At 38.8% G+C, this 11362-nt stretch overlaps 1 protein-coding gene across 11 annotated transcripts in view; it reads left to right on the top strand.

Annotated features, from left to right (window-relative positions):
* Positions 1–4340: 4340 nt before the first annotated feature.
* The window catches only part of ARB2A (ARB2 cotranscriptional regulator A), a 395713-nt gene continuing 388691 nt past the window's right edge, over positions 4341–11362 (top strand). For all 11 annotated transcript variants that reach the window (XM_073888143.1, XM_073888149.1, XM_025866777.2 and 8 more), the window contains exon 1: positions 4341–4496. The gene's annotated coding sequence lies outside the window, so the exon portion shown is untranslated. The remainder of the gene's footprint in view (positions 4497–11362) is intronic.

The raw sequence follows: 11362 nt of genomic DNA, 5'->3' as shown, positions 1-11362 counted from the left end.
CCTCCATTTTTGTTTGTCTAAAACTGTCTTTATTTTTCTTCTAATTTTTAAGAATAATTTCACTGGATATCAAATTCTATGTTTTTTTTTCTTTCAACACTTTAAATATTTCACTCTACTCTCTTCCTGCATAGTTTCTGAAGATAAGTCCAATGTAATTCTTATGGCTTTTTCTCTGTAGGCAAGGTTGTTTTTCCCCTGTCTGGCTTCAAGATTTTCTTGTTCTTGATTTTTTGCTGTTTAGAATATATATGTCCAGGTATAGATTTTTTCGTATTTATCCAGTTTGCAGTTCTCTATGCTTCCTGGATCTGTGGGTTTTGTGTCTGCATTAATTTTAGAAAATTCTCAGTCATTATTTCTTCAAATAGTTCTTTTCTTCCTTTCTTTCTTACTTCTTCTAGGTTTCCTATTATGCCTATGTTACACATTTTGTCATTTCCCCAAGTACTTGGATATTCTCTTATTTTTTTCTCTTTGCATCTCAGTTTTATAACTTTTTTTAAAAAAAGATTTTATTTATTTGTTTGACAGAGAGAGAGACACAGCGAGAGAGGGAACACAAGCAGGGGGAGTGGGAGAGGGAGAAGCAGGCCTCCCGCCAAGCAGGGAGCCCCATGAGAGGCTCATTCCCTGGACCCTGGGATCATGACCCGAGTCGAAGGCAGACGCTTAACAACTGAGCCACCCAGGCGCGCCAGTTTTAAAACTTTATACTGACATATTTCAACCTACATTTTCTACTTGGCTGTGTCCAGTATACTTATGAGCCAATCAAAGATATTTTTCATTTCCGTTCATGTGTTTTAATTTTCTAGCATTTCCTCTTGATTCTTCCTTAGTGTTTTCATTTCTCTGTTCACAGTCCCCTTTTGTTCCTACATGTTGTCCACTTTCCCCCCAACTTCAAAGACTAGAGTGGGATGGGGTTGAGTATTTTCATTCCTCTAGATTGATAAACCTCCAGTTGGTTAGGTAAAATAGTTTCCCTTAATGGCAGGGTTGATAAAGAAAACAGATAGCTCTAGGCATATTCCAAAATGGCCACTTTTCCTCTTCCCCTGACAGAAGAGGATTTTTCTCCTATTTTCACAGTAAGAACCTGGCAGAGCTTCTAAAGGTAAAATTCAGGAAAATGTGGGGGATCTCCCTATCCCCACAACAAGTGGAACTGCTTGAGGTTTTTAACTCTCAAGCTAGTCCATGAGTTTTAAATCCTCATAGTAGTCCACAGTGAGCCTTCTGCAATTTATCAATTGCAGTTCAGGGTGTTCCTACCCACACTGACTCCTGCTGCCAACTTCTGCTCCCTCTAAGCTGTGCTCTTTAATTGCCTGTCTCCAATTTGGGAGTCAGTCATTTTCCTGCTGACCTCAATCTTTCATGGATCTAGAAAGAGTTGCTGATTTTTAGTTCAGCTTTTTTCTTATTGTGAGGATGGAAGTGACTGACCAAGCTCCAAACTCTTTACATGTTGGAGTGGAAGTCTTTAACTTACTTTAAAGTGTCCTCTTTCCTAGCATAGGCCTGACCCACAAATATGACTGGAAGGAAGAGGGTAAATCTATTTTGTCTTGGTTCCATCACATTTTACTTCTCTGTGTCCCACACTCAATTCTGTTACCTAGAAGTCCATTAGCATCAGCTTAGGGGTGGGAGAGGAAAAGGCTAACGGAAAAAAACCATGGTGCCCTCTGTAACAACTGCCTAAGAGCTGATGCTTTTGAACATTTTGGAGATTCACCCAAATTCTGGAACTCCAACACTGTCACTGCCAGATACACAGAATGAATGCTCCAGCCAGCATGTCAAAATTTCTATGCAGATCCTCTCCTGGTGGCTTCGCACAACTTCATTCTGCTCCCTGGTTGCTTTTCCTTTCTTTCATTCTACTAGAAACACTTCACTTCTTTTTCAAAACAATTCTAGTAGTGCTACGAGTTGAAATGTGTCCCCTTGAAAAGATACAATAAAGTCCTAAGCCCAGTACCTCACAAATGACATTATTTGGCAATAAGGCCATTAGATAATCAAGTTAAAATGAGGTCACTGGGGTGTACCCTAATGCAATATTACTGAATCCCTACACAATGGCAAAAATTTGGATGCAGAGACAATACACAGGGAGAATGCCATGAGAAGATAGAGGTAGAGATTGGGATAATGCATCTACAAGCCAAGGGACATCAAAGATTCCAGCAAACCACCAGATCCTAGAAGAGGGGCATGGAAGAAAATTTCCCTCCAGTGCTCAGAGAGAACCAACATTGCCTACACTTTCATCTTGAACTTCTAACTTCCAGAAATGTGAGGCAGCAATTTTTTCTTGTGAAGTCACCTAGTTTAAGGTACTTTGTTATTGGTAGTCCTTGAAAATGAATACAGCAGCCATGTACCATCATGTCTACTAGCTGTTGGGAAAACTCGACAGTTTTTATCTCTTTGTCATCACAGGCACCCTCAGTCGGTTTCTTCCCTTTAAATATTTCCATGCAAAAGAGCTGGGAAATCACCTCTGGGACTGCCATTTCCCAAACTCCAAGGTTACCGGTCAAGCCTCATCCCACCACATCTCCAAATCTCTTACAACCGTCTTCCTCAGGGGCAGCAAGGAGTGGCCAGGGACCAGATAATGTAGGATCTTAGAGTTTTATGAAAACAATTTTGGATTTTCTTCTACTTGAGTAGAGAAGCTCTTAAGAGTTTTGACCAGGAAAGTAACACATTCTGACATGCATTTTAGAAGCATTTCTACAGCTGCAAAATGGAGGCTAGACTGTAGGAAGGCAAAAAGAGAAGTGTGTAGAACAATTAAGAGGCAATTACAGCATCCATTGAGGAGCAGAATAACGCTGTATAGGTGTTGAGAACTGATTAGGTTTAGGATACCCTTTGAAAAAAGAGTCAACAGATTTTGCCGAGGGATTGGACATGGAATGTTAGAGAAAGAGGAATCAGAGGATAATCTGAACAACTGTAAGAATCTAATGCCATTTACTGAAATGGAGAGATATGCAATAGGAAACAGGTTTTGGAGGTAGAAAATATAGAGTTTGACATGTACATTAAATATCCTAGTAATATGCTGAATAAGAAGTTGGATATGAGTATAGTAATCAGAGACGTCAGGGCTGGATATGGATATTTGGAAGCCATCAGTATAGTGAAGTTATGTAAAAGACGATGAAGGAAATGGATGAGATCACCTGCGGAATGAGGACAGATAAAGAAGGGAACAGGTCTAGAGCATAAAAACATTTAGAAATCAGGAAGAGTGGCACCGGGTGGCTCGGCCGGTTAAGCCTCTGCCTTCAGCTCAGGTTATGATCCCAGAGTCCTGGGATCCAGCACCCACCCCCCCACCCCCAGGCTCCCAGCTCAGCGGGGAGGCTACTTCTCCCTTTCCCTCTGCCTGCTGCTCCCCCTGCTTCTGCGCTGTCAAATAAATAAATAAATAAAATCTTAAAAAAAAAAAAAAGAAAAACCAGGAGGAATCAAGCAAAGGAGAATCAAAAGAGCACCATGATTTCACAAAAGTCAAATGAAAAATGTGTATCAAGCTTCAAGTAAAAGATGTAATTAACTGTGTCAAATGCTGCTGAATGGTTAAGATGAAGATTAAGAGTTGCCCCTTGGATTTCTGATTGTTTAAATGCCCGGGTATTGACACACAAACTCTTCTTTTATTCTAACATTTCAACTACCTAAGAGGTCTCACATTCAAGTGTGTATAAGAATTAAAGATCTAGACTTTACTTTTATCATTATGTATTCTGTACTTTGTAGGCCATTTAAAGGATTTTCCTGAGCAATTTTTACTACCAGGAATTTTCCCATAAAGGCTGCGTTTCCACAACTGTTTCTCATTCATCCCACTAGTACTCGGAAACAGGAAAAGAGCAGGGTCGGGGAGCCTAACCTTAACTTCTTACTTTATAAGTCATAATTTTGAAGTAAATTTAATCTTCCAAATCTAGAAGTTTCGACCTTCTGTCTTTTCTGGAGCGGAATGGAGTGGGTAAAGATGAATAAAACATGAGTGGGAGAGTGGGCAACTGGCTGCATGGACAGTCTCACAACTACTTTTTAATTTTCTCTTGGAGAACGAGGCTGCAAGCTGGCCCTGTCCTCAAGGTTACTCAGGAAGCGGGGTCTCCAGCTTTAGAAAAAAAGGGTTAAGGAAAAGGCGAGCAAGGCCAGGGGGAAATAAGAGGACAACTCTTAACTCCCACAAGCCTCTCCCAGCCCACTTAACTCCACAGGAACCAACCTAGAGCCTACGCTCCGCCCATTTCCGGATTGTCGCAGCCGCCGTCGCTTGCGCAATGACGTTTCAGTCGCCTGCGGACCCCGGAAGTGCGGCTTGAACTTGGTCGGGGCGCGGATCCCGAGAGGGAAAGTCATAACAACCGCACGAGGGAGTTCGTCTGGCGAGCTGGAAGGCCACGCCTCCTCCCGCCTCCCCCCGCAGCCCTGTAGCTGGGGGCAGAGCTCAGGTAGGACCTGCGTTTTCGGGGATATGAGCTCCGGGTGCAGGCCCCGGCGGAAATCAGAGGAAGGGGCTGGCCTGGTCGGTCTCGGGCGGGGATTGTTGGCCCCGGGGCCGCAGGCTTCCCACAGCTCACAGCTCACGCTGCGTGCCCTGCGCACAGGTGTACTCAATTCCGGGACCCAGCCGAAGGGCAGGTTCCACCTGCCATTTTCACTTATGAGGCGGGCAGAACACGTGCGTTCCCTGGTTGACTGTCCTTAGAAGTGAACATGTGGGGTTCGGTGAGCCCTGGAGACCATAGAGTAATGGGCCCTCGTATGCCTTTCCAGGAGGGACGGTATTTATTTTTTAATTAAACATTTTTTTCTACAAAAATTATAATCAATGGCTGAAGCTTTACTAGATGTCATTCACTGCTGACAGAAAATTAAAGTGCTGTTATAAAATCCTCTCAAAACTTGTAACATGTATGTATGGGCGCTGGTGGGACATTTGACTGGAATGGATTTTTGAACTTCTGACTTTGAAATAAAGTTAGGTATATATTGGAAACACTCTTTTCTTTCCCTCATCCAGAGATTTAACATATTCTTCTTCTCATGCTCCAGAGTGTGTATCTCTTGGGCCAAGAAATTGGTTACTTAATTTTTGTCTGTATTTATTAACAACTAGTGTTCTTGCATTTGTGTATTTCCCTACCTCTGAGAAGTTGTAGAGGGAAAATCCTGTGGTTTTTAGACTAGCAAGTGCCTTGTAATGTTCATCAAAACAGATGCACTGTGATGTTTATTATGCAATACATGGTATCTTTTTGTTTTAAAGCAGTGTTAGAGGTAAATTCTTTATACTTATCCTTTATTCCATATTGTCAGGGGCGGATATACTGTATTTATTTAGGGAATTTAGAAACAGAGAGCAAACACTGTTTGAAGTGCCTAATTAAGGTATTATTGTCAGTGCTGGTACCAGGTTTCTGACTTTTTAAACTAGGTATTCCTCCCACTTTAATCATTCCCATTCTGGATGGATTTGAGGCAGTGGCTGGTGGCTGTTGCGAGACCTGTAGATGGTAGAGTAGTACCAAGACCAAAAGGAGAATATGATTTTATGCTGTGAGCATCACATCTATATTCATTTAACAAATATTTATTGGCCACCCTCATTGTGCCAGGTGGAGTTCTAGGTGATGGGGGTCCATAGGGAACAAAATAGACAAAGTTCTTGTGCTCTTGGAATTTACATTGTAGTGGATGGAGAAAAGAATTAACAAGTAAACGTGTATACCAGGTAGTGATAAAAGCTATGAAGAAAAATAAAGCTGTTTATGCGGGGAGAGAATTACAGAGGATACTATTTTATATAGGATTGTCAAGCTTAGCCTCTCTGATAAGGGAACATATAGTAGACATCTGAATAAAATGAGAGTGAATTCTGCAGGTATTGGGGGAGATGGGTGTATTAGGATAACAAAACGTGGTGAGGCAAGAGTATGTTTGGTATATCCGAGAATAGCAATGATGTAGGCATGGAGGCATGAGGGTTTAAAAATCTCGAAAATGAGTATTTATTCAGTGGTTTGGTGTGTGCATGAGAGATCTTATTTATTGACAGACTATTTTTTTCGACTTTCCCAGACAGCTCTATGAGGAGAATCTGAAGTCCTTAGATATTTAGAGATGTTTCCATGCTCTTCATTGGCACTAATGAAGTTAAGCACCATTTACTCAGTTGGTACATTACTTGTGCTGTCTTAGTCAGATAAGGTTTGCACAGTAGCCATGGATAACTAAATAGCAAGTACTTTTCTGCCCTATTGTAAACTTTACTTTTCATTCATATTTTTTACTGTGGTAAAATATACCTAACAAAATTTACCATTTTAAACATTTTTAACTGTATATATGAGTGGTACTAAGTACACTCACCCTGTTATGCAGTCATCACTGTCATCCATCTCCAGAACTTTTCATCTTCCTCAATTGAAAATCCAAACCCTTTAAACATTAACTCTCTTTCCCCCCCCCTCCCTTTAGCCTCTCACAACCACCAGTTTACTTTCTGTCTCTGAATTTCCTGTCTCTACTCAAGGTAACTCAAATGAATGGAATCATACAATATTTGTCCTTTTGTGACTGGCTTATTTCACTTAACATTATATTTTCGAGGTTCATCCATGTTGTATCTTGTTTTCTTTGTAAGGTATTGATATTCCATTTTATGTGTATACCACATTGTTTTTTAAATCATTTTGGCCATAGATATTTGTGTTGCTTTCATCTTTTTGTCTATTGTGAATAAAGGTTGCTCTGAACAGGAGTGTGCAAATATCTGTTTGAGTTTCTGCTTTCATATCTTTTGGCTATATACCCAGAATTGGATCAAATGTCAATTCTGTATTTAATTTTTTAGGAATCACCTTACTATTATCCACAGTGGTTGTACTCTTTTAGGTTTGTACCAGCAGTGAGCAGAGGTTGCGATTTCTCTACATCTTCAACAATACTTTTTCACATCTTTGCCAAACACATTCTCTTGCTCTCTCTCTCTCTTTTTTTTTTTTTGTTAATAGTTATCCTAATGGGTGTGAAGTAGTATCTCCTATGGTTTTGATTTTCCTAACGATTGGAGGTGTTAAACATCTTTTTATATGCTTTGGGGCCATATGTATATCTTCTTTGGAATGCTATTCATTTATTTTAAGATTGATTTTAGTAGAAATTTTTGGATTTTTTTTTTCTTTTTGGTGAATCGTCTAAGGTTTAAGAAGGCAGCCACTATGTTTTCTGTGGATTTTTTTTAACCCTAAAATACTATAATTGTAAAAATTTCAATTATCTGTAGACAAGTATCTACAGTAACTCCAAACTTAGAAATAAAAAAGACCATAAAGCATCTTTTATAACAATGAATGAACCTTTGAGTATCAGATTGTGATAAAAACAGTTCAGAAAAGCCAAGGATCATTCTTGTTTGATTTTTTTTCTTTTAATTAGAAGGAAAGGAGTATATTGATTGGCTGACTGTGTCTATGAAATTGATCTCTTTTTTCTGGGACTTGGAAGCCTGGAAACAAACAGAAGAGACAAAAATGGTGAAACAGGGTCACCTGGGTGGCTCAGTCAGTTAAGCATCTGACTCTTGATTTTTGCCTTAGGTCATGATCTCAGGGTTGTAAGATCGAGTTCCGCATCCAGCTGTGTGCTGGGCATGAAGCCTACTTAAGATTCTCTTTCTCCCTCTGTTCTCCCCCCGCCCCTTAAGAAATGGTGAAACAGAAAAAAGAAGTATTGAATAGCAATATAGCAATGGGATGTGGATAGGTGGGGAGTGGCAAAGGACATAAGTAACAGTGATGGACAATAAGCAGCAGAACTGGCAGCAGAGGAGATAAGTTTCAGCAACCAAGGTGACAAACTAATACAGCTCCACAGATTGGAATGGAATGGAGGATGAGGTGAGAGAGAACAAATCACCAGCTACATCTCAACATATGGTTCTGAAGTCAGCCATTTGGCCTTGAGTAGTTTAGTAAGACCTACTGTGTATCAGTGCAATGTGTCTGTCAGTTCAGGCTCAGTAGTCAATGTTTTGGAAGGTGTGCAGTGTGTACGGTCCTGCAGGAATAAACTTAAGTTTTTCAGACAATGTATCATATTATTTCTATCCATAGAATAATAAGGTTTAATTAAGTAATTTAATGAGTAATTGTGTAATTTAATAGTGTTCAGCATTGTTAAAAAAGGTGGGTGTGGGTTTTTTTGGATTATTTTTATGAGAAGGAAAGGGATTTTTTGTCCAGAATAGCTAATGGCCTAGTAGTTCAAGGTAACGCCTTTTTTCTTTCTTTTTTTTTTTTTAACTATTGAATGATTTTGTACACTATCATTGTCTAGAAAATACTCTTGGGGTACTACCTTTAGCTAACTATTTCAGTTATAAAACTCATTTAAGCCGATTACTTTAATTTAAAGTAATGAATGAAAAATTGTACCACAATTGTGCTCATCACTCTTTGGCAAATTAAAATTGATTAATTTGGTACAGATGAGATGGCAGATGACTGACTTGCTCAAGATTTCACAGCTAAGTTAAAGACAAGGCAGAGACAGCAGTACTGTGCTGCTTCCTCTGATAACTGTATTGTTGTCTCCTTTTGGGGGGAATAGTTCATTTTTGCAATATAGATAATGTAGATAATTTTGCTGTAGAGAAAAATATCACTGTGAAGGCGCATCATTGAAGCAAAACATTTATTTTATGTTTCCATTTTTATATAGCAGACAGGATATTTATTTTAAGCATGGTCTAGATTGATAATGTACTCAGGGTTGATTTGTTTGGAGGTTGGAGAGATGTTAATAAGACTAAGATTTTGGATTTGGGCCCTTGTAAGGCCCTTTACAAGCTCATTACAGAAATGATCACAACTAATACCCGACGGTGTAACTATTAACTGTTGTGGGGTGTGGCTGATATTCTTTCCCCTGCTAATCACATTTCCCTCATATGCCTTTTGGCATCAGAAAGCAGCAAGAATGATACTATATGTGGCTAAACACACTACTTCTATTTAAAAAACAATTCAGAGTTAATATCTAAGGTAATGAAGGAGTGTTAAGTGATACCCTTTCCAGGTATAAAGCATAGCTTGGTTTTGTGTGCCTTGTTTAGAATATGGACAGGCTAGAATTGTAACCAAAATTACAACTCAAAGTAAGGCGTTTTTAAAAAGTTAAAAGTTTGATTAATTGAGATAGTGACATACTCTCTTGATTTGAATTACGCATTCTTCATGGTATCATCATTTTTGTGTATATTATGGAAATTATTATGGTACCAACTCAAGTTGTTTGGAAATTAATCATCTTGATTCATTTGCTTTTACACCCTGTAATGTTGTTGGAGTATTTATCTTGGCTTGGTTTTGGAAAATACTTTTGACCTGATTCCACTTTCTGGGAAATTATTCTGTGGGATCACTGGAGTCTTATTTTTATTACTGATATATCTGTTTTTGCCCTGGAAGTTATTGAGCTATATGGGAGAAATACTAGATAATTATACCCTCTATAATACTGCACCGAGCAGAGTTTGCAAATTGGAGATCTCCAGACTAAATGGACCTGCACAATCTTGGATGTTGTAAAATTAGTTTTCAGCTAATTTAAGTAAATATCTAGGTTTTTTGTTTCTCCTGAGAAATAGAAAGTTCCAGTCACACTGGGTCTTCATTCTGTGAAGCAACAGTGGGGCAAATTGCAACTCGCTTGAAATGAGCTATGTGTTTTCCAGTTTGTTGCAGCCTTTACATTCATACAGTGTAAGCTTATGCCTTATAGGATTCACTGCCTGTATTGACTATTAACTTTCTGGTGTCTATAGACATTTAAATTTTTGATTCCTGCATTATACAGACTTTAAATGGGTAATTGTTTGTCTTTGCCTTTCTATGGCTATATTGCATCCTTTCACTTTTATTTTCTTGATACCTCCAGTGATTGGGGTGTGGCATTCAGTGTAGACTCCCTCTTAGAGTGATAGCTTATGCTGTAAAATAGATTTTTTTTTACATTCCAGTGTACTGAAGTAACCTCCCCTAAGCTGCTGTCAAGGCTGTGGTAGGGTCTTTCCTATAGGTTGGATTATGGCCAGAATTTTAAACCGGATGGCTCTAGGTTTGGATCCAACAAAAATTGGATTTACTAGAGACCATTTTGCACCTTTTTTTTTTTTTGCCAGCATGAAAGCATTTTTTATTTGTACACTGTTCTTTAGAATTTTTCCTACTTTTTTCTAGGTTACTAATATGAATCAATTTGTGCTAATATATTTGACAGACAGTTGTGATTAGAGTACTGTTTATAGGTAGTATTTTGTTATTTTGGAACAGTGTGAGTGATTATAATGGTGGAAATTTTATCTGCATTAGCAATACTACAAATACTTTTAAAAAACTAGACATTTCAGTTTTATCATTGAAAACAAACTATTGAAAACAAGCTTATTTATTCTGAATATTTCCTTTATAGGAAGCATGCATAATTAGTTTTATCCAAACAAGCATATGTGTTTGTGTTTTTAACTGTTCTAATTAAAAATGTAAGGTTTCTCTCTTTCTTTCTCAATGAAGAAAGACTTTCAGCCAGATCAACCATTAATTCTGAAAATATTAAGCTATGTAAGCTAATTTTTTAAGTCCAAAGACAGTAAAAGAGCATTCTTGTTTTGGTAAATCTAAAGGAAGCTCCTTCCTTACATAGGAGACAAATTATTGCTGAATTGGAAAATCAGGCAATTCAGGGATGATAATGAATGAATCTGGGAGCTTTAGTGGTATTCACTAGTTCACTTGGGATTTAACTACAGGTCATCTGTACCTATATAACAAATGATCCCAAAATTTAGCAGCTTAAGATGAAAAATATTTATTATTTCACACAGTCTCTTAGAGTCAGAAATTTAGGGTCAGCTTAGGGGTGGTTCTGATTTAGGATTTCTCATGAGGTTGTAGTTACAGTCTCAACTAGGGTTGCAGTCATCTGTAGTTTGCCTGGGTCTGTAAGATCCACTTCCATGCTCACTCCTGTGGCTGGTGGCAGGAAGCTTCACTTAAGTACCAGTTGGGCCTCTCCATAGGGCTGCTCACAACATGGCTTCCCAAGAGCGAGTGATCTGATAGAGTGAGAGAGCACCCAAGATGGAAGCCACAATGTTATAATTTCTCAGGTGTGATACTATCACTTCTCCTGTTTAGTATTGGTCATACAAGTCAACTCTGGCATTGTGTGGGAGGAGACTACGTGAAGATGTGAATAACAGGAGGTAGGAAGTTGGCTGCCATTGTCTGCCCTCCATCCTCCAGGGGTTCAT

The sequence above is a fragment of the Callorhinus ursinus genome, unplaced genomic scaffold (genome assembly GCF_003265705.2).
Source record: "Callorhinus ursinus isolate GAN/ISIS: 27379988/994484 unplaced genomic scaffold, GSC_fseal_2.0 scaffold3, whole genome shotgun sequence".
Classification (NCBI taxonomy): domain Eukaryota; kingdom Metazoa; phylum Chordata; class Mammalia; order Carnivora; family Otariidae; genus Callorhinus; species Callorhinus ursinus.
Note: the sequence above shows the minus strand (reverse complement) of the source record. Positions and strands in the feature narration are given on the sequence as shown.